Source organism: Pristiophorus japonicus, chromosome 2 (genome assembly GCF_044704955.1).
Source record: "Pristiophorus japonicus isolate sPriJap1 chromosome 2, sPriJap1.hap1, whole genome shotgun sequence".
Taxonomy (NCBI): domain Eukaryota; kingdom Metazoa; phylum Chordata; class Chondrichthyes; family Pristiophoridae; genus Pristiophorus; species Pristiophorus japonicus.
The window spans coordinates 304,669,099-304,694,595 of NC_091978.1; the positions used below are offsets into that span (position 1 = coordinate 304,669,099).

At 45.3% G+C, this 25,497-nt stretch overlaps 1 protein-coding gene across 5 annotated transcripts in view; it reads right to left on the reverse strand.

The window, feature by feature from the left end:
* LOC139247491 (E3 ubiquitin-protein ligase MARCHF1-like) overlaps nt 1–25,497 on the reverse strand; it is an 801,353-nt gene that overhangs the window by 731,860 nt on the left and 43,996 nt on the right. The window lies entirely within an intron of this gene.

A 25,497-nucleotide genomic window follows, 5' to 3' on the forward strand; every position in this document is an offset into this window, starting at 1 on the left:
AAGAGGAACACTGTGGGCACAACATATGGACCTAGGCTTGACAGTCTTCGGACAGGTTGGCCCAAGTGGGGCAAATGAGAAAATCCATACCTCCGTTAACTATACTATCCTTCAGCCACCAAAGGCTATGTCCATCTGACCCCAACACTCAGTTAGGATCATGCCAGAAGGTGCTTACCTTAACTCGGAGGAAACTCGGAGTTCCCTCCACTTCTCAACAACGAACCTCAGGCACTCACTCCCGCTATGCTCGTGGCTCCGAAAACTCAGCCCCTCCAGGCACCAGCTGGCAATTTGGCGCAACCAGATCTGTATGGATGACAACGGCGATGGGCTCAACGACCTGCAGATCAACTCCGGATTCGACGGTGGAAGAAACACCGGCAGAGCCAGCAGCCTCGACACAGATAACGATAGAGAAATGGTCGAAGTATTAAATAATTATTTTGCTTCAGTATTTACCAGGGAGATAGAGCAGGTGGAAAATATATTGGTTGATGCAATTAGTAATGAGATAAGTGAATTATTTTAAAAAGAGGTGATATATTAAATAAATTAATCATACTTAAAGAGGATAAAACCCCTGGTTTGGATGGATTGCATCCATGCATTTTTAAATAATCTAGGCTAGAGATAGCAGAGGCATTACTACACTTATTTAATAATTCATTAGAAAAAGGTGTAGTGCCAGAGGACTGGAGGATAGCTAATGTAATACCTATATTTAAGAAGGGGATAAAACATGTTGAGGGAATTATAGACCAGTCAGCTTAATATAGGTGGTAGGAAAAATAAAGGAATCCTTACTAAAGGGGAGAATAGAAGAACATCTAGGGTGGAGCTTCAAGTGTATGCTGAAAAGTCAGTGAGCATGCACAGGGAAAAAAAACTTTTTCCACGTGACCGGTGTGTCCACACATCCACGGTGAACTTCCTGGTCTGGACCAAGAGTTTGTGAGAACACATTGGGATCGGAGCTTGATCTGGACATTTAAATTTTAGATGCAAAAGATGGATCCAAGGGAAGGGGAATATAAGAACATAAGGAATAGGAGCAGGAGTAGACCATACGGCTCCTCGAGCCTGCTCCGCCATTTAATGCGATCATGGCTGATCCGATCATGGACCCAGGTCCAAGCTCCCCATAACCCCTTAAGCCCTGATTGGTTAAGAAACTGTCTATCTCTGTCTTAAATGTATTCAATGTCCCAGCTTCCCCAGCTCTCTGTGGCAGCGAATTCCACAGATTTACAATCCTCTGAGAGAAGAAATTTCTCCTCATCTCAGTTTTAAATGGGCGGCACCTTATTCTAAGATTGTACCCCCTAGTTCTAGTTCTAGTTTCCCCCATCAGTGGAAACATCCTCTCTGCATCCACCTTGTCAAGCCCCCTCATAATCTTAAAAGTTTCGATAAGATTACCTCTCATTCTTCTGAATTCCAATGAGTAGAGTGCCAAACTCCTCAACCTTTCCTTATAATTCAACCCCCTCATCTCCAGAATCAACCTAGTGAACCTTCTCTTAACTGCCTCAAAAGCAAGTATATCCTTTCGTAAATATGGAAACCAAAACTGTACGCAGTTTTCCAGTTGTGGCCTCACCAATATCCTGTATAATGGCAGCAAGACTTCCCTGCTTTAATATTCCAACCCCTTTGCAATAAAGGCCAAGTGCCTTCCTGATCATTTGCTGTACCTGCATACTAACCTTTTGTATTCCATGCACAAGTACTCCCAGCACTTTGCAATTTTTCTCCATTTAAATAATAACTTGCTCTTTAATTTTTATCTGCCAAAGTGCGCGACCTCACACTTTCCAATATTATACTCCATCTGCCAAATTTTTGCCCACTCACTTAGCCAGTCTATGTCCTTTTGCAGATGTTTTGTGTCCTCCTCACACATTGTTTTTCCTCCTATCTTTGTATCATCAGCACATTTGGCTACGTTACACTTGGTCCTTTCTTCCAAGTCGTTAATATAGATTGTAAATAGTTGGGGTCCCAGCACTGATCCCTGCGGCGCCCCACTAGTTACTGATTACCAACCCGAGAATGAACCATTTATCCCGACTCTCTGTTTTCTGTTAGTTAGCCAATCCTCTATCCATGCTAATATATTACCCCCAACCCTGTGAAGTTTTATCTTGTGCAGTAACCTTTTATGTGGCACCTTGTCAAGTGCCTTCTGGAAGTCCAAATACACCACATCCACTGGTTCCCAGTGGAAGGGGAAGGACAAGAAGAAGGAGACGGGGAAGAGGGAAGGCCCAAGAGATTTATAGCAGAAGAAATTGAGCCTCTGGTAGACATCATTGAGAGGAGATGGGATGTGCTTCAGAACAAAGGAAGCATGGGACAAAATAAAATAATCTACCAGCAAAACTTTGGGACCAACTTGCAGAAGAGTTTAATGCAGTGGCCATGACCTGAAGAAGCGGCACGCAGATCAAAAAGAAGTGGCAGAACCTTGGCCAAGCAGTTACTGTAAGTAATATTTTTATTTATGCACTGCAATTACATAAGTAAATGTGACTAATAAGTGTGTGTGTGTGTAGCCACCATAGCAGAAGGACCCTCTCTTAAAAAGCTCTATTTTCATCTTTGCAGAGGAAGGTGTCACAGATCAACCAAGAAAGGTCAAAAACTGGAGGAGGTGCGCCAAGTAGGCTGCAACTAACAGCTGTGGAACAGAGGATCGCTGATATGAGTAAATCTCGCAAGAGAAGATCAACCACCAATGTGGACACTGGGCCCAGGTTACCGAGAGAGTGTAAGCTCGGCAAATTGCACATTCTGGGTTGGAATCGTGGTCTTTGAAAAGAGCCTGCGCTGTGTGACCCGCGTACTGATGTCACCCTACCCCCTCCCCTGCTGCTAACCAAACATCTGCTCTGTTATGTTTTGCAGATGTTGTGCATCAAGAAGAGACAGAAGCTGAAGCAGAAGATCAGGAAGCCGTCAGTCCAGATATTCTTCATCAACTTCAGGACAGAAATGAGCTGGACAATGGAAGGGCAGCAGGAAGACCCCAATAATGAGATGATTACATTGCAATTGGAGCTGGTGAACTCTCCGAGGACACCAAACTCTTTGCTGAGCGATACAACCAATGCAACATTTCATGCGGTAGAGTCTGAGGCTGCGGGTCACAGTGGGTTGCAGCAAGCCACACCTGGGAGATGGCTGAGGAGGGCGGGAAGGAAAGCTAATCCTGAAATGAAGGATGCAGAGGACATAGGATAGGTCATGGGAATGAGTAGGGAGAGCATTGAGCTAACCAGATCGCTCCTCGACATCATAGGTGGGGTGAATGTAGAATTAGCAGGACAGTCAGTAGAAGTAGCAACACTATCTGGAGGAATGGGAGCATTGTCAGGACAGATGAGGGAGGGGATGTCGGAGATTAGGGAGGGGATGTCGGAGATTAGGGAGGGGATGTCGGAGATTAGGGAGGGAATGTTGGAGATAAGGAAGGAAATGTCAGAGGCAGCTGATGCAGTGTCGGGACAGATTAGAAAGGGAATGTCGGAGATAGAAACATAGAAACATAGAAAATAGGTACAGGAATAGGGCATTCGACCCTTCGAGTCTGCACCACCATCAATATGATAATGGCTGATCATTCAACTTCAGTCCCCCATTCCTGCTTTCTCTCCATACCACTTGATCCCTTTAGCTATAAGGGCCACATCAAACTCCCTTTTGAATATATCTAACAAACTGGCCTCAACAACTTTCTTTGGTAGAGAATTCTACAGGTTCACAATTCTCTGAGTGAAGAAGTTTCTCCTCATCTCGGTTCTAAATGGCTTACCCATTATCCTTAGACTGTGAGCCATGGTTCTGGACTTCCACAACATCGGGAACATTCTTCCTGCATCTAACCTGTCCAATCCCATCAGAATTTTATATGTTTCTATGAGATCCCCTCTCATTCTTCTAAATTCCAGTGAATATAAGCCTAGTCGATCCAGTCTTTCTTCATATGTCAGTCCTGCCATCCCAGGAATCAGTCTGGTGACCCTTCGCTGCACTCCCTCAATAGCAAGAATGTCCTTCCTCAGATTAGGAGAACAAAACTGTACACAATATTCAAGGTGTGGCCTCACCAAGGCCCTGTACAACTGCAGTAAGACCTCCCTGCTCCTATACTCAAATCCTCTCGCTATGAAGGCCAACATGCCATTTGCCTTCTTCGTGCCTGCTGTACCTGCATGCCAACCTTCAATGACTGATGTACCATGACACCCAGGTCTCGTTGCACCTCCCTTTTCCTAATCTGTCATCATTCAGATAATATTCTGCCTTCCTGTTTTTACCACCAAAGTGGTTAAGCTCACATTTATCTACATTATACTGCATCTGCCATGTATTTACCCACTCATCTAATCGCTCCAAGTCACCCTAAAGCCTCTTAGCATCCTCCTCGCAGCTCACACTGCCACCCAGCTTAGTGTCAACTGCAAACTTGGAGCTATTACATTCAATTCCTTCGTCTAAATCATTAATGTATTTTGTAAATAGCTGGGGTCCCAGCACTGAACATTGCGGTACCCCACTAGTCACTGCCTGCCATTCTGAAAAGGACCCGTTTATTCCTACTCTTTGCTTTCTGTCGGCCCACCGGTTCTCTATCCACGTCAATACATTGCCCCCAAACCCATAGAAACATAGAAAAATAGAAACATAGAAAATAGGTGCAGGAGTAGGCCATTCAGCCCTTCGAGCCTGCACTGCCATTCAATGAGTTCGTAGCTGAACATGCAACTTCAGTACCCCATTCCTGCTTTCTCGCCATACCCCTTGATCCCCCTAGTAGTAAGGACTACATCTAACTCCCTTTTTAAATATATTTAGTGAATTGGCCTCAACAACTTTCTGTGGTAGAGAATTCCACAGGTTCACCACTCTCTGGGTGAAGAAGTTTCTCCTCATCTCGGTCCTAAATGGCTTACCCCTTATCCTTAGGCTGTAACCCCTGGTTCTGGACTTTCCCAACATTGGGAACATTCTTCCTGCATCTAACCTGTCTAAACCCGTCAGAATTTTAAACGTTTCTATGAGATCCCCTCTCATTCTTCTGAACTCCAGTGAATACAAGCCCAGTTGATCCAGTCTATCTTGATATGTCAGTCCCGCTATCCCGGGAATCAGTCTGGTGAACCTTCGCTGCACTCCCTCAATAGCAAGAATGTCCTTCCTCAAGTTAGGAGACCAAAACTGTACACAATACTCCAGGTGTGGCCTCACCAAGGCCCTGTACAACTGTAGTAACACCTTCCTGTCCCTGTACTCAAATCCCCTCGCTATGAAGGCCAACATGCCATTTGCTTTCTTAACCGCTTGCTGTACCTGCATGCCAACCTTCAATGAATGATGTACCATGACACCCAGGTCTCGTTGCACCTCCCCTTTTCCTACTCTGTCACCATTCAGATAATAGTCTGTCTCTGTTTTTACCACCAAAATGGATAACCTCACATTTATCCACATTATACTTCATCTGCCATGCATTTGCCCACTCACCAACCTATCCAAGTCACTCTGCAGCCGCATAGCATCCTCCTCGCTTTATCACTAATCTCTTGTGTGGGACTTTGTCAAAAGCCTTTTGAAAGTCCAAATACACCACTTCCACTGGTTCTCCTTTGTCCACTGTATTCATTACATCCTCAAAAAATTCTAGAAGATTTGTCAAGCATGATTTCCCTTTCATAAATCCATGCTGAATTGGACCAATCCTGTCACTGCTTTCCAAATGTGCTGCTATTACATCTTTAATAATTGATCCCAACATTTTCCCCACTACCGATGTCAGGCAAACCAGTCTATAATTCCCTGTTTTCTCTCTCCCTCCTTTTTTAAAAAGTGGGGTTACATTAGCTACCCTCCAATCCATTTGAACTGATGCAGAGTCTGTCGAATGTTGGAAAATGACCACCAATGCATCCACTATTTCAAGGCCACTTCCTTAAGTACTCTGGGATGCAGACTATCAGGCCCTGGGGATTTATCGGCCTTCAATCCCATCAATTTCCCGAACACAATTTCCTGACAATAAGGATTTCCTTCAGTTCCTCCTTTTTGCTTGACCCTCGGTCCCCTAGTATTTCCGGAAGGTTATTTGTGTCTTCCTTAGTGAAGACAGAACCAAAGTATTTGTTCAATTGGTCTGCCATTTCTTTGTTCCCCATTATAAATTCACCTGAATCTAACTGCAAAGGACCTACATTTGTCTTCACTAATGTTTTACTCTTCACATATCTATAGAAGCTTTTGCAGTCAGTTTTTATGTTCCCTGTAAACTTACACTCATACTCTATTTTCCCCCTCCTAATTAAACCCTTACTTCTCCTCTGCTGAATTCTAAATTTCTCCCAGTCCTCAGGTTTGTTGCTTTTTCTGGCCAATTTATATGCCTCTTCCTTGGATTTAACACTATCCCTAATTTCCCTTGTTAGCCATGGTTGAGCCACCTTCCCCATTTTATTTTTACACCAGACAGGGATGTACAATTGTTGAAGTTCATCCATGTGATCTTTAAATGTCTGCCATTGCCTATCCACCGTCAACCCTTTAAGTATCATTTGCCAGTCTATCCTAGCCAATTCACGTCTCATACCATCGAAGTTACCTTTCTTTAAGTTCAGGAGCCTAGTCTCTGAATTAAATGTGTCACTCACCATCGTAATGAAGAATTCTACCATATTATGGTCACTCTTCTCCAAGGTGCCTCGCACAAAGCTGCTGCAATAAGTGGACACACGCTGGCTGTCATTGCCCAACAGCAATTGGCAGCATCAGCTGCTGATACTCAGTTTCCAATCCCCAGATCAACCTCAGGTAGTGTCCCTGTCCAACCCTACCAACAACAAATGTGCCTTCACGCAGAAAGCAGATAGCCTTGGGATCAGGTGAGGAAGCAGAAGTCTGAGACAACGGGCACGGGTAGGGGTCGAGGCAACAACAGGGACAAGAGGGACGCACAGCGCTAAGATCTTTGAATAGGGGGAGGAGAGATGGCTGCAGCTAGAATTTGTTTGTTTGTTGCTGCTACTTATTGTTTTCTTCATTGAAAAGTTTACAGTTTGATACAAAATGTTTTATTAAAGCTAAGTAAAACTGTACAAATGTTACTAAACATAATTAAAAAAAAAATTTAAGCAGAATCCTGTACATTATTTTTTCAATAAATGCAATATAAACCAACACATTACGTACATCATCATGTACATTATTTTTTGAATTAAAGCAATATAAACCAACACAACATTATGTACATTATTTTTTCACACTAACAGGTGCAAAGAGTTAACACCATTGGGCCGTTTAGCCTTCAGGCAGCAATGCGATCACGGATTAGCTGCTGACGCAAGTCTCTAGCTATGGCTATAGGTGCACGAGGCTGCCTCCTCTGCCGTCTTCTGCGGGTTGAGGTCGTGGCATGGGTTCGTCCTCCTCCTCCTGCTGCTGGTCCTCCTCGTCCTCCTGCTACTCCTCCTCTTCAAAGTCCAGTGCCTGGCCCCTCATGATTGCTACGTTGTGCAGCATGCAGCACATGACAGTGAACTGACCCATGTGGTAAGGGGCGTAGTTCAGGTAACCTCCAGAGTGGTCCAGGCATCGGAAACGTTGCTTCAATATGCCAATTGTCCTCTCTATGATACTCCATGTCGTTATGTGCGACATGTTGTACCAACGCTCTGGTTCAGTGCGGGGATTGCGTAGGGGGGTCATAAGCCAAGTGGCGAGCCCATACCCGTTGTCCCCGAGCAACCAGCTCTACCCTTCTGGCAGCTCCTGAAACATTATAGATATAATGCTCTCACATAGGATGAAAGCATCATGGATGCTATTTGGGTATCCACTGCCATGATCCGATGCAGATCATCGCAGATGAGCTACACATTTAGGGGGTGGAACCCTTTCCTGTTGTGATACACCTCAGAGTCGTCCAAAGGTGCTCTCAAGGTGATGTGGGTATAGTCGATCACACCCTGTACCTTTGGGAAGCCAGCAATTCTGGAGAACCCACAGCCTTGTCTTGCATTGCCTGTGTGGTCATAGGGAAATTGATGAACTGGTCCCTTTTGCCATACAAGGCAGCAGTCATCTGTCGAATGCAGCAATGTGTGACGTGCTGCGAGATGCAGCACATGTACCCAGTTGCTGCTTGAAATGAGCCAGAAACACAGAAGTCAAGTGCTGCAGTGACCTTCACTTCCACAGGTAGGGCACTGCCACTTCCTGGCTGTATGGCTGACCTGAATAGCTGGCAGATCTTAGTGATGACCTCTTTTTGTAAATCACAGCCTGCAAATGCAGTCTGCCTTACTCAGGTGTAGATATGAGTGTCTGTCCCTGTAGATTCGATTAGTGTATGGTCTCCTCCCCATTAATGCCCGGGCAATCTGGTTTCTGCAATGGTGACATCGTATTATCCGTCGCCTCTGCATGGTGTGCATGTAAACCAACCTTATTACATGAGGCATAGTAATATTTGCACCCATAGTTATCATTCTTAATTTTGTTATTCTTGTTATTGTGAGACAGTACTTACTGAAGCACAGCACACACACGTTTGCTAGGTGACGCCCTCGTAGATCGGACCACACCCTAGTTTGCACGCATGCACAACACTAAGCTCTGTCTCTATGGAGATGTGACGCATCAGAGATGGCACAACACAGCACGCTGCAGTGTTGTGCCATCTCTGATGCACAGTTCGGAGTGCATGCCGGCAGGATTGCTCCCTCGGCCAGACAGAAATACAGGAGCTCGGAGCTTGTATTCCTCCCGCCAACCCCCACCCACCCCCCCCCCCCCCGAGCCCGGGGAAGTGGGGGTTGGAATCCAAGTGCCGAGCTCCTGTACTTGTGTCTGGCTGAGGGAGCGATCTTGCTGCTGGCCGGCTGGCACTCCTCAGACCCATGCCTGGAGCCCCGTGAGCAGAGATTCTGTGGTGGAGTGGAGTCACAATTTGCCTTCTCACATAACATGGAAAAAATTACATTTCTAACATTCTGTGTAAAAAATTAACATTCAGAATTGTTTTCCGAGTTCCTTCTGCAAAAATCATCATGAATTTGTTTTTTAAATTGTCTTCTTCCTTTGCTCCAAAAACTCAGAAATACACTCAGTGCGATTTCCTTAAGTTAACACAGGGTTTTTCTGATTGGTACTTAAGGTGCCGTCCTGAAAAAAATCGGTGTTGGCGAAAATCAGTTAATTGGCCAAAAGTGGCATGGAAATCAGTTTTCAACCAGACCTGTGCCAAAAAAATCTGCCGTACAAAAAGTCCGGCACTGACAGTCGATGCTGGCGTACAAACTTTAAGGAACGTTGCAAAATCAAGATTGCTCAAAAAAAAATCAGTGGACACCAAAAAAACAGCACCCAATGGTGGTTAAAATAAAGCCCCAGAAACCAAAAATATAATAATGAATAGTCAGCATTTATTTCAAAAGGGAAAGTCTTGCTTGAACAATCTCATTGAATGTTTTGAAGAGGTTACCGAGAGAAGAATGGGCATATCATTGGCAAATTAAGTTAAACACAGATAATGTGAGGTATGACATTTTGGTAGGAAGAATAGGGAGGTCACTTATTACTTGGAGGGTGCGAGTCTAGGTGGGGTACAGGAACAAAGGAATCTCGGAATATAAATACACAAATCACTAAAAGTTGCAGCAAAGGATAGCAAAGCCATAAAAAAAGCAAACCAAGCATTAATTCTGGTCGCCATATTATAAAAAGGATATAGAGGCACTGGGGAGGGTGCAGAGAAGATTTACAAGGATGATACTAAAAATGCGACGAAAGGATGAACAGGTTGGGTCTCATTTTTCTAGAAAAAAGAAGTCTGAGGGGTGACCTAATACAGGTATTTAAAATTATGAAAGGTTTTGATAGACTGAATACAGAGAGAAAGTTTCCAATTATGGGGAAGAGCATAACTCGAGGCAATCAAATAAGATCATCACCAAGAAATCCAATAGGGAATTCAAAAGAAAATTCTTTACCCAAAGAGTGGTGAGAATGTGGAACTCGCTACCACAGAGAGTTATTGAAGTGAATAGTATAGATGCTTTTAAGGGGAGGCTAGATAAGCATATGAGGGAGAAGGGAATAGAAGATTATGCTGCAAAATTTAGATGAGGAAAGACGGAAAGAGGATCGAGTGGAGCATAAATGCCGGCATGGACTGGTTGGGCCGAATGACCTGTTTCTGTGCTGTATATCCTATGTAATCCTATGTAGTATGTAAGCATTGGCAGCATCTCTGTAGCACTGCGGCACGCACGCTCTTCCATGCATGGTTTGGAGAGCGCGGTATCAAGAGCTGCGATGTCGAAAATCCCGGATCGTGCGTCAATTCAGGTATTGCACATCGATTGATATCACAATCTGCATCATTTAAATATGGGCGTCGAGCGCTAGCAATGCCAATGCTGCCGAGCTGCCCAAAATGGTTGTCAATGTGTTCCGCACTGGAAGCGGGCAGAAGCATGGCGACCATCATTTTGTCAGCAAAACCGGCCTTAATGGCCGTGCTGAAGCTCCCAATTTTGCATCTAATGTATCTTACAGCACAAAGTCTATTTACTCAGCAAATAACAAAGCAAACAGTGTATTTACAGAGTTTATTTAAAAAGAATCTACAAACTGCAGCAAATAGATTCCCTGACCAAAACTGCTGCAACTTCTGCTGATAAAAGCAGGGTGATTTCTCCAGCAAAATTAAATCCCTGGAGGATAGTTATAAATTACAAACTGATTATTTCTCCAGGAAGACAGAGTGAGTAGAGAATAGTTATTTGCGTAAAATCAATCCCAGTCACTTACAGTAGTGATCCAGGCGTGATTAATGGGGAATTACACAACCATTTCCATTTTGGCCAGGAGTAGTGTCATTATATGCAGCAACAAATGTTAGCAAGATGGGTAGGAAAAGTTAAAACACGTTTAAGATATGTAACTCTTATCTCATCATTTGGCAAAATCTCACTGTCGATCTCACAAGCTGATGTGCAGGGATATTGGGTATAAGCACCATTGTATTGGTCTTCGAAGGAGGAATGGTAACAGCAGAATCCTAAATGGTAGCAAATGAACTATTTGTATCTCTCAAATTGGCCTTAATAGACATCAGCACAGGCTGGTTTTCTTTCTAACGAAGGTTGTCATCTTCAAGTATGAAGATTGCTACCTCCATTAAAATCTGAAATTAAGATTTTTTGTTCTATTTCACTGTTTCAATTAAACAGAAAGACTTTAAACAAGCATATTTGATGGCCATGACAACATTACAACAGTGACTACATTTCAAAAGTACTTAATTGGCTATAAAGCACTTTGAAACGTCCAGTGGACATGAAAGGCGCAATATAAATGTAAGTCTTTCCTTTCATTTTTTCTTTCTTTCATGAACCATTACTGAATTAAAAGAGTTTCATCAATTTATAGAGAAGGTTTGCAAATAGTAAGCTCAGTACATAGACCATCAGTAGAAATGCTTGCTCTGCAGCAGTCTTTGGCTGTTATGAAATAGGCCAGTTTGTTCCAGACTGAACATCTTCTCCAGAGGCTGTAACTGCATGAATTTCTCTTTCAAATTCATATATTAAACATCAACCTAATGAACATGTCTGGTTAGTTGTAATTGCTGCAGCAATGCCAACATTCTTCTCCAAAAACTTGCAAAGTGTTGTCGTTTTCAAACATCTTGAAAACAAACCAGCTGGTACCATTGTTAATTATGTCAATGCTATCAGTAAAATGAATCCAATCTATCCCTAATGGGACAGTGAGCCGGGAAGGGGCAGCCTCTGATTCTTGGCAATATATTTATTGACGTCCCTAGTGGTCGTATAATTGCATGTGTCTGCATTCTAGATAGCTTTGTGGCAGCATGAATTTGAGCCTTGCAAGGCTCCAAGTGAAAGCTGACTTTCAAATGTACCAACATTTTTATTCAGAATTCAGTTTAGGATTCGGAAGGTCCAGACTTTGAACCCTTTACATTCAAAATCTGTTTTTTTTTAAATGAATGATAATTTTAACTAATAAATAACAGCAACAGTTTAAGAAATTAATGCAGATATAGGCTCAAAGTTTTATCTATTTTTAAGAAATGTTTTCAGAGCCAATCTCAATTTCACAAAGCTTGCAGTAGGCTGGCAGCAAGTGCGAGCTGCTATAAACAGTGATTTATGTGCCAGGACAAGAACAAGCTTTAGGCAAGACAAGGCTAGACTATTGCAAGCATTCTGCTAAGATAATTGTGGAGACTGAACAGATCGGTATTCGTACTGGAGAATTCTAAATTAGCTGCAGCATCAATTTTAAGACTATTAACGAAAACTGAATTCCAATCACAAGTGAAAGGAATTATGTGTTTCATAATGTCAAAAGTGGAATAATAATGGCCCAGAAATCCAGGTCGGCTGCTTCCTATCGAGGGAAAAACTTTAAAAAGATTTGCGTCTACCTGTTACTGCTGCGCACACGCGAGTTCCCGGTCCTGAGGCCTCCACTGACTGTGCGTCGCAGCACGTGCACGTCAGGACATGCGCAGGGCTGGAGCTGCAGTCACATGGCTCAGGGCAGCCAATCCAGGTAAAGTATATACACATTCATAATAATGGAAATTCCGTAAGTTGGAGTTCCCATTATTATGAATAAGAAACCCCCCGAAACACACAAAAATCTAATAAAAAAATAGAAAAAATACACCACGTATTTTTATTAATTTAAATTCAAAATATTAATGTATTATGAAAAAACATATTTTTCCGATTTAAATTTTTTTTTTTAAATTATGGTTTAAAATAAACTTACCGCAGTGGGGAGGGTTTTTAACAATAAAATGTGTTTTTATAATTTTATTTTAAAAATGTTTGTGTAGTTTAAAATTCTTATGCCTGTAAAAGTAGGCTATGCGCTTGCTTTTATCAGGCCCAAGAGGTTTCAGGACATTTGCTGGGCAAGATATGGGTAAATACTGCAATCTTGCCCTTGCAAATGTCCTAGCTCCCGAGATGCGTGTGATCTGTCAAGCTAGAGCATTGTGTGCTGAAAACCAGCTTTTGCGATGCCTTCACGGGTCCATAGACACTTTGTACAGACCCAGGAGGCAGGAATTTCTGGCCCAATGAATATCTGACTGTAATTTAGCGGATTTATGCAAAACCTATCTGGGTTAGGTGCCCAATTAGGCTATAGTAGTCTACCTGAAAAGTTCAGGTTCTTGTTATGGTACTCTGCTTCGATAGAAGTAAAGGTGGACATTGGCTAACTGCCACTGAATTTGAAGGGTTTACAGTTGATTACTAGAGATTTAATCATGAGAGTTGCTAATAAATCTCCAAAACAATTAAAACTTTTAATGGATTTAATGTCACTATCTTCTGTGAACAGAAAGTAGCCATGAATGGGTATAGAATTATAGCATCATATAGTAAATAATGGAAGAATAAACAGAGAATACTGAATAATTAGAGAGACTAACAACCCATATGGAATACATTCACATTTACAAGTTCAAGTAGGATTCATCAGATAATAATTAGCAACATCCTGCTGAGACGAAGGCCAGATGTCCATATCACGATGCATAAATACTAACCTGATTGGTGGCAGGGGGATCTCCAATGATTACACAAACATAATTTAAAATTTTCGTTTTATCACACATTCTATTTGCTTTGCTTCATTCTATTTCTGAAATGCTGCAATTTATTCCTAAAATGTTCTTCCAGTGCTGGATTGTAAAATGCCTTCGGGGAAAAATTTGGTTGGGGGCGGTAACTATGCGCCAGGTGCAGGAGTCTCGTCTCTCATGAGAAATTGGGGTTACTGCCTCCGAAAGGAAGTGAACGCCTTTCTGGGGCAGTAGTGGGAAGGATGCCTCAGGAGCGGGGCGCAGTGCTACGTACTGGGCCGTGTACAGCTGCCACGCAGGAGAGGCTCTTCCCTGAATTAAAGGGAATGGCCCAAGCTGCAAACTCTACAGCAAAATAAGGGTCCTACCTGGATCATTTAGGAGCGGGGGCGCCGTGCCAACAGCTCAGCACTCAAGCATGGACCCTGTGGCAAAAGTGCCAATGGAGTGCACAAAAAAATCTGCAATTTTCTTTTAACATCTGCACACCTCCCCTTTAAATTAACCCCGTGAGCGGCCGACCGCACGGTACGTGTTCCCTGAAGCTATAGCTGTCATCGCCCTGTGCAGCTTCGGGGGCGGGGGGAGGGGGATACCCAATCTAGGGTCTGGGGCACTAACTGGGCACTGCGCATGGTGATGATGTCAGCATCGCAGGCACAACGGAGCAAGATGCTGCAGGTTACTACGGCTGCTAAATTTACGTCGAATTTAGTGGGAGTCGTTAGCGGCGCTGCGTCTGGTCGCAAAGTCATTTGCCCTCCGTTAATTACCCTAATTTCTCCCCCCTTGTGTTTGGAGAATTTCTTGGTAAATAGCAATGCATGTGTGCAGTCGTTGACGCCTTGCACCTGTGGGAAGCCAGCCAGAGATGCAAACCCAATCGCCCGCTCATTCTGACTGACATCATCACAGGCAAAGTTCACATAATTTGCAGCTTTGGCAAACAAGCCGTCGGTCACGTGTCTTATGCATTTGTGGGCCGCTGACTGGGAGATCCTGAATATGTCTGGGGCAGAGCCTTGGAAGGATCTGGAGAGAAAAATGTTGAGAGAGGTGGTCACTTCCACAGCCACTGGTAATGTCTGGCCACCAGGTCTTGCAGGGAGTAGGTCTCCTTCTAGAAGGCTGCAGATGCCTGCCACCACCTGACACAACAACGTGAACCTCCTGATACACTGCTGTTCCGACATGTCAAGGAAACTCAGCCACTGCCTGTGCACCCTGTGTGGTGGGGAATGCCTCCTACAAGCTGCACTCCTTGGTTGCATCCCTGTCTGCAGTTCCCCTCTCTGCTGTCCAGCTGCAGGACTCTCAACAGCAGGCTGCTGGTGCTGTTCCTTGTGCTACGAATATTGCCCCTTGTCCGAGGTCCAATCTAAAGCAGCCAAGGTCCCACCCACCCTGATGTGAAAATCTCCAAAGTATAGAAAGTAAACTCTCAGCAAAAGTACTGTGAACGAACTTTAAACAATCACTATCACTAGAGATACAGTACTTGGCAAAGTAATGAGACTAAAGGCAGACAAGTCCCCTGGACCTGATGGCTTGCATGCTAGGGTCTTAAAAGAAGTGGCTGCAGAGATAGTGGATGCATTGGTTGTAATCTTCCAAAATTCCCTGAATTCTGGTGAGGTCCCAGCAGACTGGAAAACCACAAATGTAACACCCCTATTTAAGAAAGGAGGGAGCCAGAAAGCAAGAAACTATAGACTAGTTAACCTAATATCTGTCATTGGGAAAATGCTGGAGTCCATCATTAAGGAAGTACTGGCAGGACATTTAGAAAATCATAATGCAGTCAAGCAGAGTCAGCATGAAAGGGAAATCATGTTTGCATCTTCAAAGAACTCCAACAAATTTGTCAATGAGTAGAGTGGATAAAGGAGAACCAGTTGATGGCGTATATTTGGATTTCCAGAAAGTATTTGATAAGGTACCACACGAAAGGTTACTGCACAAGATAAGAGTTCACAGGGTTGGGGGTAATATATTAGCCGGATAGAGGATTGGCTAACCAGCAGAAAACAGAGAGTTGGGATAAATGGGTCATTTTCAGGTTGGCAAACTGTAACTAGTGGGGTGCCACGGGGATCAGTGCTGGGACCTCAACTATTTACAATTTATATTAATGACTTGGATGAAGGGACCAAGTGTAATGTAGCCAAATTTGCTGATGATACAAAGATAGGTGGGAAAGCAATTTGTGAGGACGCAAATAATCTACAAAGGGATATAGACAGGCTCAGTGAGTGGGCAAAAATTTGGCAGATGGACTATAATGTGGGAAAATGTGAGGTTATCCACCTTGTTAGGAGAAATAAAAAAGAAAATTATTATTTTTTAAATGGGGAGCAATTACAAAATGCTGTAGTACAGTGGGATCTGGGGTTCTTGTACATGAAACACAAAAAGTTAGCATGCAGGTACAGCAAGTAATCAGGAAGGCAAATTGAATGCTGGCCCTTTTGCAAGGGGAATGGAGTATAAAAGTAGGGAAATCCTGCTCCAACTGTACAGGGCATTAGTAAGACCACACCTAGAGTACTGCATATAGTTTTGGTCTCCTTATTTAAGAAAGGATATACTTACATTGGAGGCAAAGGTTCGCGAGGTTGATTCCGAAGATGAAGGGGTCGTCATATGAAGAAAGGTTGAGCAGGTTGGGCCTATACTCATTGGAGTTTAGAAGAATGAGAGGTGATCTTATTGAAACATATGAGATTCTGAGGTTGCTTGACAGGGTAGATGCAGAGAGGATGTTTCCATTCATGAGGAAATCTAGATCTAGGGGTCATAGTTTCAGAATAAGGGATTGCCCATTTAAAACTGAGCTGAGGAGGAATTTCTTCTCAGAGGGTCGTGAATCTTTGGAGTTGTGGAGGCTGGGTCTTTGAATATATTTAAAGTCGAGATAGACAGATTTTTTATGAGAAGGGAGTCAAGGATTATGGGGAGTGGGCAGGGAAGTGGAAGTCAGATCAGCCATTATCTAATTGAATGGCAGAGCAGGCTCGAGGGGCAAAATGGCCTACTCCTGCTCCTATTTCTTATGTTCTTATGTTTATATGTAAACCCATTCCTACTAGTAGGTAAGAAAGCAGCTGTGAGTACTGAGTATTTATTGCAGTATTTCCATCAGTCCCTTTAATTGCTTTTGCTATCAGGAAGCCTGGGAAACCCATGGACAAGACATTAAAGTAAAGTGTGTTGAAATATCACTCCAATCGAGCAATTAGCATATGTTAATAGGCAATCCACCCCTCTCAAGGGGTTTGCGTTCAACTAGCCTAACGCGCTCGAGCTAAATGCAGAAATTGTCAGGTCGGAGCCGGCTTTCCAACGCGCTGACATTTTTGCCAGGTAAAATTCCCCGCATGTCTTTGCTTAGTGAATCCGACCAAAAAATATGTGCCTTCGCTTTATTTACTGTCATGCTCATTAAAGATGACAATGAGAAATATGACCAACTGTGTTCATTTGCACTTCATCCACTTTCTACACCTTGTGTGCTGCAAATACTGTTATAACCCATATCCTCAGTAATAGTTAACTGAATCCTCCAAAGCAGTTGAAATTTCTGTGTGCATCAAATTGTGGTTTTAGCAATTTTAAAACCATTTAAAATAAACTTTATTGAAATAGATTACACAAGAATGATAAAATGATTAACCAATGTGCTAAAATTAATGTTCAGAGGAATTTCAACCCCAAAATGAATAATTTATTGCCTTTTTTTAAGGATGCATGCTGGCAAATCCTCTGACATGTATGATATCTGCACCTTGTTAAATGAACATTAGATTATACCCTTTACATTTTTGCAGTTACACTTCACTTGCGTTCCTTTGTTATTCTTTGACAGGAATGATATAAATGGTCTGAAAATAAAAGCAGTTAGTTACTCCACTAATTTGAGGGGGTGAAAAGGGCGTGGGCAACATAAAGTCCTTACTCTACAGTATGAAACCACACGAGGCACATTCTGGGGCCAAGGTCACTCTGTGACCTTAACTCTTTATTCACAGGACTCCCAAGGCGATGACCCTGTGTGGGACCTCCCTTTTTATACCTGTGTGATCAGGTAAGAAGTGTCTCCCACAAGTTCACCCCTTGTTGTCAAGGTGTACATCTAGGTTGAGTGTATACAGTAATAGAGTGCTGTTACATTGTGGTTACATACATGACATCACCTCCCCCCACAAAGTCTTATTGGGATCATAGGTTTAGTCTTTCAGGTGGTCTACGCTCCCTCGTGGAGCGCCACAGTTGGGGCTCTGGTTGTTGGACACTGACGTGAGTGTCTGTCACCTGTGGTGATTCTAGCCTGTCCGGGCTGACCGCAGGGACTGTGCATTCTTCTGATTGCTCTTGTTGCTCGTTCACTGACGGTATTCCGAGCTCCATATCATGGTCTTCTTCAGGTTCCTCCATGTCGATGCTGAACCTTTTTTTTACTTGGTGCAGATGCTTACGGCATATCTGACCATTGTTGAGTTTTACCACGATGACCCTATTTGTAAATTACAGTGCCCTCAAGTCATTTGGGCCCCATGGCGTGATTGAGGACGAATACAGGATCATTTATTTCCATACATCTCCCGCTCGAATTACGGTCATGGTACTCGTTTTGTGACATGCGCTTGCCCTCAACTATGTCGGTCAGGACTGGGTGAATGAGGGACAACCGAGTTTTGAATGTCCGTTTCATTAGTAGCTCTGCGGGCGGGACCCCCGTGAGCGAGTGCGGTCGGGATCTATAGGCCAGCAGGAGACGCGATAGGCGGCATTGTAGGGAGGGTCCTTGAATCCCGCGCATACGTTGCTTAATTATTTGGATCACACGTTCCGGCTGGCCATTGGAGGCCGGCTTGAACGGCGCAGACCTGACGTGGTTGATGCCATTGCCCGACATAAACTCTCGGAATTCATAGCTTGTGAAACATGGGCCATTATCACTAACCAGGATGTCCGGCAAGCCATGGGTTGCAAAGATCGCACGTAGGCTTTCCACGATGATGGATGACGTGCATGAATTCAGAATGATGCAATCGATCCATTTCGAGTACGCATCTACCACAATAAGGAACATCTTTCCCATGAACGGGCCCGCGTAGTCAACATGAATGCATGACCATGGCCTGGTGGGCCAGGGCCACGGGCTGAGCGGGGCCTCCTGGGGGGCATTACCCAGCTGGGCACAAGTCGTGCACCTGCGAACACAGTGTTCTAGGTCTGAATCAATTCCAGGCCACCAAACGTGTGACCGGGCAATGGCCTTCATCAGCACAATGCCTGGGTGCTCGCTGTGGAGTTCCCTGATGCATGCCTCCCTGCCCTTCTGGGGCATAACTACCTGGCTGCCCCATAGTAGGCAGTCGGCTTGGATGGAGAGCTCATCCATCCGTCTGTGGAATGGTCTGACCGCCTCAGGGCATGCTCCGTGTGCAGGCGCCCAATCCCCAGTCTGGCGGGCTGTGATAGGGGAGCCTGCGCTGTCAAAGGCATCGACAGCCATGACCATCTCGGCACTTTGCTCCGCTGCCCCCTCAGTGGTGGCCAGTGGAAGCCTGCTTAGTGCGTCAGCTCAATTTTCAGTGCCGGGCCGGTGCCGAATGGAGTAGTCATATGCAGCCAGCGTGAGAGCCCATTGCTGTATGCGAGCTGATGAGTTGGCATTGATAGCCTTTCTGTCTGACAACAGGGTGTTAATAACTTGTGGTCCATCTCGAATTCAAACTTCCTAACAAAGAGGTACTGATGCATTTTTTTTACACCATAGACACATGCAAGCGCTTCCTTCTCGACCATCCCATATTCCCGTTCTGCTTGAGAAAGCGATCTGGAGGCATAAGCCACAGGTTGTAGTTGACCCTCAGCATTGCCCTGCTGCAACACGCACCCAACCCCATACGACGATGCATCACATGTCAGAACCAATTTTTTACAGGGGTCATACAGGGTCAACAACTTGTTTGAACAAAGTAGGTTTCGCGCCCGATCAAAAGCCCGTCCCCCCAAAACCAATCGCAACCCTTATGCAGGAGCATGTGTAGCGGCTCCAACAATGTGCTCAAGTTTGGCAGAAAGTTTGCAAAATAGTTCAACAGTCCCAGGAATGAACGCAACTCCAATATGTTGCCGGGCCTGGGTGCTCGTCGAATCGCCTCTGTTTTGGATTCGGTGGGCCGAATCCCATCTGCAGCAACCCTCCTGCCCAGAAACTCAACCTCAGGAGGCAAGAACACACATTTAGACTTCTTGAGTCGCAGGCCTACCCGGTCCAGTTGGCATGGCACTTCCTCCAGGTTGTGGAGGTGTTCCTCAGTGTCTCGACCCGTGATGAGGATGTCGTCCTGGAATACGATCGTTCCAGGAATGGATTTAATCAGGCTTTCCATGTTTCGTTGAAAAATTGTGGCCACTGATCGAATGCCAAATGGGCACCTGTTATAAACGAACAGTCCCTTGTGCATGGTGATGGTGGTCAGTAGTTTAGATTCGTCGGCCAGTTCCTGGATCATATAGGCTAAAGTGAGGTCCAACTTGGTGAACAGCTTGCCGCCTGCCAGTGTGGCGAAGAGGTCCTCCGCTCTCGGGAGCGGGTATTGATCTTGTAGGGACACCCGATTGATGGTGGCCTTGTAGTCGCCACAGATCCTGACAGAGCCATCCGCTTTTAGGATGGGAACGAAGGGGCTCGCCCAGTTGCTGAATTCAACAGGCGAGATGATGCCCTCTCTCAACAGCCGATCCAATTCGCTCTCGATCTTTTCCCACATCACATATGGCACCGTTCTGGCTTTGTGGTGCACTGGCCTGGTGTCCGGGGTGATGTGTATCACTACTTTAGTGCCTTTGAAAGTCCCGACGCCAGGTTGGAATATTGATTCGAATTGTTGTAGGACTTGTGAGCACGAACTTCGCTCCACAGATGATATTGTGCGAACAACCCCCCATTTCCAGTTCATCTCGGCTAACCAGCTCCTCTCCAAAAGTGCGGGACCATTGCCCGGGACAATCCAGAGCGGCAGCTGATTCACTAACCCATTGTGTGTGACAGCCAACATTGCACTGCCTAGCACCGGAATGATTTCTTCAGTGTAAGTCCGTAATTGTGTCTCAATACGTGCTAACTGGGGTCGACTGGCTTTAAGTGGCCATAGCTTCTCAAATTGCTGAATGCCCATGAGTGACTGGCTGACCCCAGTGTCCAGCTCCATGCGTACTGGGATATCGTTTAATAAAACCCTCATCATCATTAGTGGCGTTTTGGTGTATGAACTGTGAATATTCGCCACATGGACCCGCTGAACCTCGGCGTCCATTGCTTTGCCCCAAAAGTCATCCTGCTTCAAAGAACCCTCTTCTGGTCCATCCGCCTCATATATTAGTCTGGTTGCAGACTTCGTGCACATTCGAGCTAAGTGGCCAGTGAGATTGCAGTTCCTGCAGACAAACTGTTGAAATCTGCAAGATCTAGCTGAGTGTTTTCCCCCACACCTCCAGCATGAGTTATTGGCCCCAAGTTTCCACATGATTTGCTCCTGAATTTTAGGAGCAACTGGTGGAGAACGGAGTATCTTAGAAATCGCAATTCTCCACACTTAAGTTTTCTGCAGTTCTAGTCATGTAGAACAGTTTCACTTTTGAACAGAATTTTTTTTTCAAAAAGGGGGCGTGTCTGGCCACTGACGCCTGATTTGAAAGTTTCCACAGTGAAAACGTACTCCAAACTAACTTAGAATGGAGCAAGTGAAGATTTTTGTAGGCCTGAAAAAAACCTTGTCTACACATTAAAAAATCAGGCGCAGGTTACAAATTAGGCGTCCGGAACGAGGTGGGGCGGGGGAGGGGGGGGGGGCGTTGGCGGGTAGGGAAGTCATTACATTCTACAATAAATCCTTAGTTATACTTATACAAATATTATACAAATAATTCCAACCTGAATAAAAATTTATAAGCAAAGAAAAGATTAAATAAACCATGTTCCTACCTGTGTGAAAGTGCTTCAGGCAGGGAGAAGGCTGCAGGAAGCCTCACAAGTTGAGGCAGCCGTTCCTGACGGCGGGGGGGGGGGGGGGGCAGTAAGGGCCCGACCGACCGCAGCTGGGGGGAGGCAGTGAGAAGGCTGCAGGAAGCCTCAGAAGTTGAGGCAGCCATTCCCGACGGCAGGAGGGGGGGGGGGGGAGGCCTTCTCACTGCTGCAAGAAGCCTCAGTGCTGATCATGGAAGGGCAATGTGCTTTTATTAAAAAATTTTAAAAATTGAACAGCTACAAAGAACTACAAAAATGGCCGAGTGCCAATGTTTCCTTCACACTGCGCTTGCGCGAACGCTCCAACGCGCACGCGCAGGGTTGTCGGCACGAAAAAAACTCATTTAAATGGTACCCGCCCCCTCCTACTTACAAAATCGGCGCGAGTGGTAGGCTCCGTCTCCTGGGCGCCGCGCCAAGCTGACATCGAGCTGCAAAGCGCTCGAGAATAGCGTGTTTTTTTTCAGGCACCGTTTTCGGCGCGAAAAACGGGCGCCCAGCTCGGAGGGGCGCCTGTTTTGCGCGTGTGGAAACTTGGGGCCAAAGTTTCCATTGTTGGGAACAAAGGGACTATGGCCAGGCATTCCGCACTGACTGTTCCTTTGACTGCTCTTAAGTACCCTATTAATGGGTGTCAATGGCCCCATCCCGGGCCGCATTGTTTACTGTGATGGCGTGAATGTCCGTTTAGCCTGCCATTGTCTCTGTTGAAGTCCTACTCTGGGGTCTATTGCTGCCTGGGGAGTGTCGGACTGCCCCTGCCTGCCTGCAGGGCTCTGAGTCGCATTGATGATGTTGACTCCCTGATCCATCGCTGCGTTAGAGGCAGAATTGCGCGCGTATATTATTTTCGACTCTTCCTCCCCTGCCGTGAAAGTTTGAGCTATCAATGCCGCTGCTTCCACGGTCAATTCCTTGGTCTCAATTAATTTGTGGAAAATTCCCGCATGACTGATGCCCTCGATAAAGAAGTCCCTTAGCATCTCCCCCCTGCTGGCGTCTGTGAACTTACAGAGGCTGGCCAAACGCCGGAGGTTCACTACGAAGTCCAGTATGCACTGTCCTTCACGACGTCGGTGGGTGTAGAATCTGAGTAGGGCCATATGTATGCTACTCACCGGTTTGAGGTGCTCCCCGATCAATTTGCTAAGTTCTTCAAAGGTTTTGTCCGCCGGCTTTTCGGGTGCTAGTAAGTCCTTCATGAGCGCGTAAGCCTTTGGTCCGCAGCTGGTCAAAAGATGAGCCCTTCGCTTGTCGGCCGCTGCATCCCCCAGCCATTCTTTCATAACAAAGCTTTGCTGAAGCCTCTCGACAAAATCGGCCCAGTCTTCCCCAACACAGTACCATTCCTCTGTGCTACCGGTGGCCATTCTCGTGGGTCGTGAATTCCCATTTCTCGTCACCAATGTAAAGTCCTTACTCTACAGTATGAAACCACACGAGGTATATTCTGGGGACAAGGTCACTCTGTGACCTTAACTCTTTATTCACAGGACTCCCAAGGCGGTGACCCTGCGTGGGACCTCCCTTTTTATACCTGTGTGATCAGGTAAGGAGTGTCTCCCACAAGTTCACCCCTTGTGGTCAAGGTGTGCTTCTAGGTTGAGTGTATACAGTAATACAGTGGTGTTACATTGTGGTTACATACATGACGGGCACCATGATGCACGATCTGCCCATGCCCATTGAAAGGAGTTCATGTAGCACGTCAAATTGGTTCTGCCTGCTAATTAACATGATTGCAGCACACAGCCCAGCGCTGAATACGCTGCTGACAAGCAGGGGCCAGAAGGTTGCGATGTTCGTGCGAGGCCAGGTAGTTAGCCTATGTTTTTAAAGGCAGTCTGCACCTTTTAAAGGTGAGCTGCCTTTAGATGATCAAAAATGTTAAACATACTTCAGCACTAACCCAGCTAGCTGAACAGACCAGGAACGAACACCCAGGGTCTCGGATGCAGCACTCGAAGACTTTGCGTTGGGGATGAGCACTGGAGGAGAGGTCCAATAAGAACATAAGAAATAGGAACAGGAGTAGGCCATACAACCCCTCGAGCCTGCTCCCCCATTTAATATGATCATGGCTGATCCGATCATGGACTCAGGTCCACTTCCCTGCTCGCTCTCCATAACCCCTTATTCCCTTATCGGTAAAGAAACTGTATATCTCTGTCTTAAATTTATTCAATAATTCCATAGTTCCCTGAGGCAGTGAATTCCACAGATTTATAACCCTCTGTGAGAAGAAATTCCTCCCCATCTCAGTTTTAAATGGACAGCCCCTTATTCTAAGATTATGCCCCTTAGTTCTAGTTCTAGTCACCCCCATCAGTGAAAACATCCTCTCTGCATTCACCTTGTCAAGCCCCCTCATAATCGTATACGTTTCGATAAGATCACCTCTCATTCTTCTGAATTCCAATGAGTAGAGGACCAACCTACTCAACCTTTCCTCATAAGTCAACCCCCTCATCCTTGGAATCAGCCTAGTGAACCTTCCATGAATTGCCTCCAAAGCAAGTATATCCATTCTTAAATATGGAAACCAAAACTGCACGCAGTATTCTAGGTGTGGCCTCACCAATACCCTGTATAACTGTAGCAAGACTTCCCTGCTTTTATACTCCATCCCCTTTGCACTATTGGCCAAGATGCGTACATCCTTGCGATCCTTGGCTCGGACGATGTATGCATCACCCGCGCCATGACGGGAGCTGATGACTGCTGAACGGACCATCGCCTAATCCAATCCATCATCAATATTAACATAGCCGCAAAGCAGTGGGGACAGCAGAAGCAGTGCCGCAAAAAAAGTAATGCCGGGGCACTTAAAGACCCAGCTAAGAGAGCCCTATACTGCCAGCGCTTCACAGTCAATCTGGCATGCCTTGATGGCCCTGAGATGCTCAATGCCCACAGCACTTGGTCTGCCCTCCAGGCCTCCATAACCAGTGCCTGTGAAAAGACATTTGGTTACTCAACCAGAGAACACCAGGATTGGTTTGATGAAAATGATCAGGGGTTCCAAGAACTAATAGACCGTAAGCGCAGAGCATTTTTGAGCCTCAAGCAACAACCAAACTCGGGTGCTACAAAACAACATTACAGACGGCTCAAGTCTGAGTTCCAACAAAAAACCCGGGACCTAAAGAACAGGTGGTGGATGGAGAAAGATGCTACAACAACTAGCCGACAGCCACGACATACGAGGATTCTCCACTGCAGTCAAGGCCACCTACGGTCCAAACTCCCAAGGCCCCACCCCACTCCTGGCAAAGAACGGGGAAACACTTATCAAGGACACTGAGGCTGTCAGGTCCCGGTGGAAGGAGCACTTTGAAGATCTCTTCAATCGAGACTCTGCTTTTGACTCGAGTGTTCTCAACTCCATCCCACAGCATGCAACCCGCCACCACCTAGTGAAAGTCCAACATTGCAAGAAGTAGACAAAGCCATAAAACAGCTCAAGAACAACAAGGCTATGGGTGCGAATGGAATCCCAGCTGAGGCGTTAAAGTACAGCAGAGAGGCGCTGTTGGTGCGGATACATGACCTCATCTTTCTCATTTGGAGGGAGGAGAACATGCCGGGAGATCTCAGAAATGCAGTGATCGTGTCCATTTTTAAAAAGGGGAACAAATCCGACTGTGGCAACTACAGAGGAATCTCCCTGCTATCGACCACCAGGAAGGTTGTTGCTAGAGTCCTCCTCAACTGTCTTCTCCCTGTGGCTGAGGAGCTCCTCCCAGAGTCACAGTGCAGATTTTATCCCCTACGGGACACAACGGACATGATC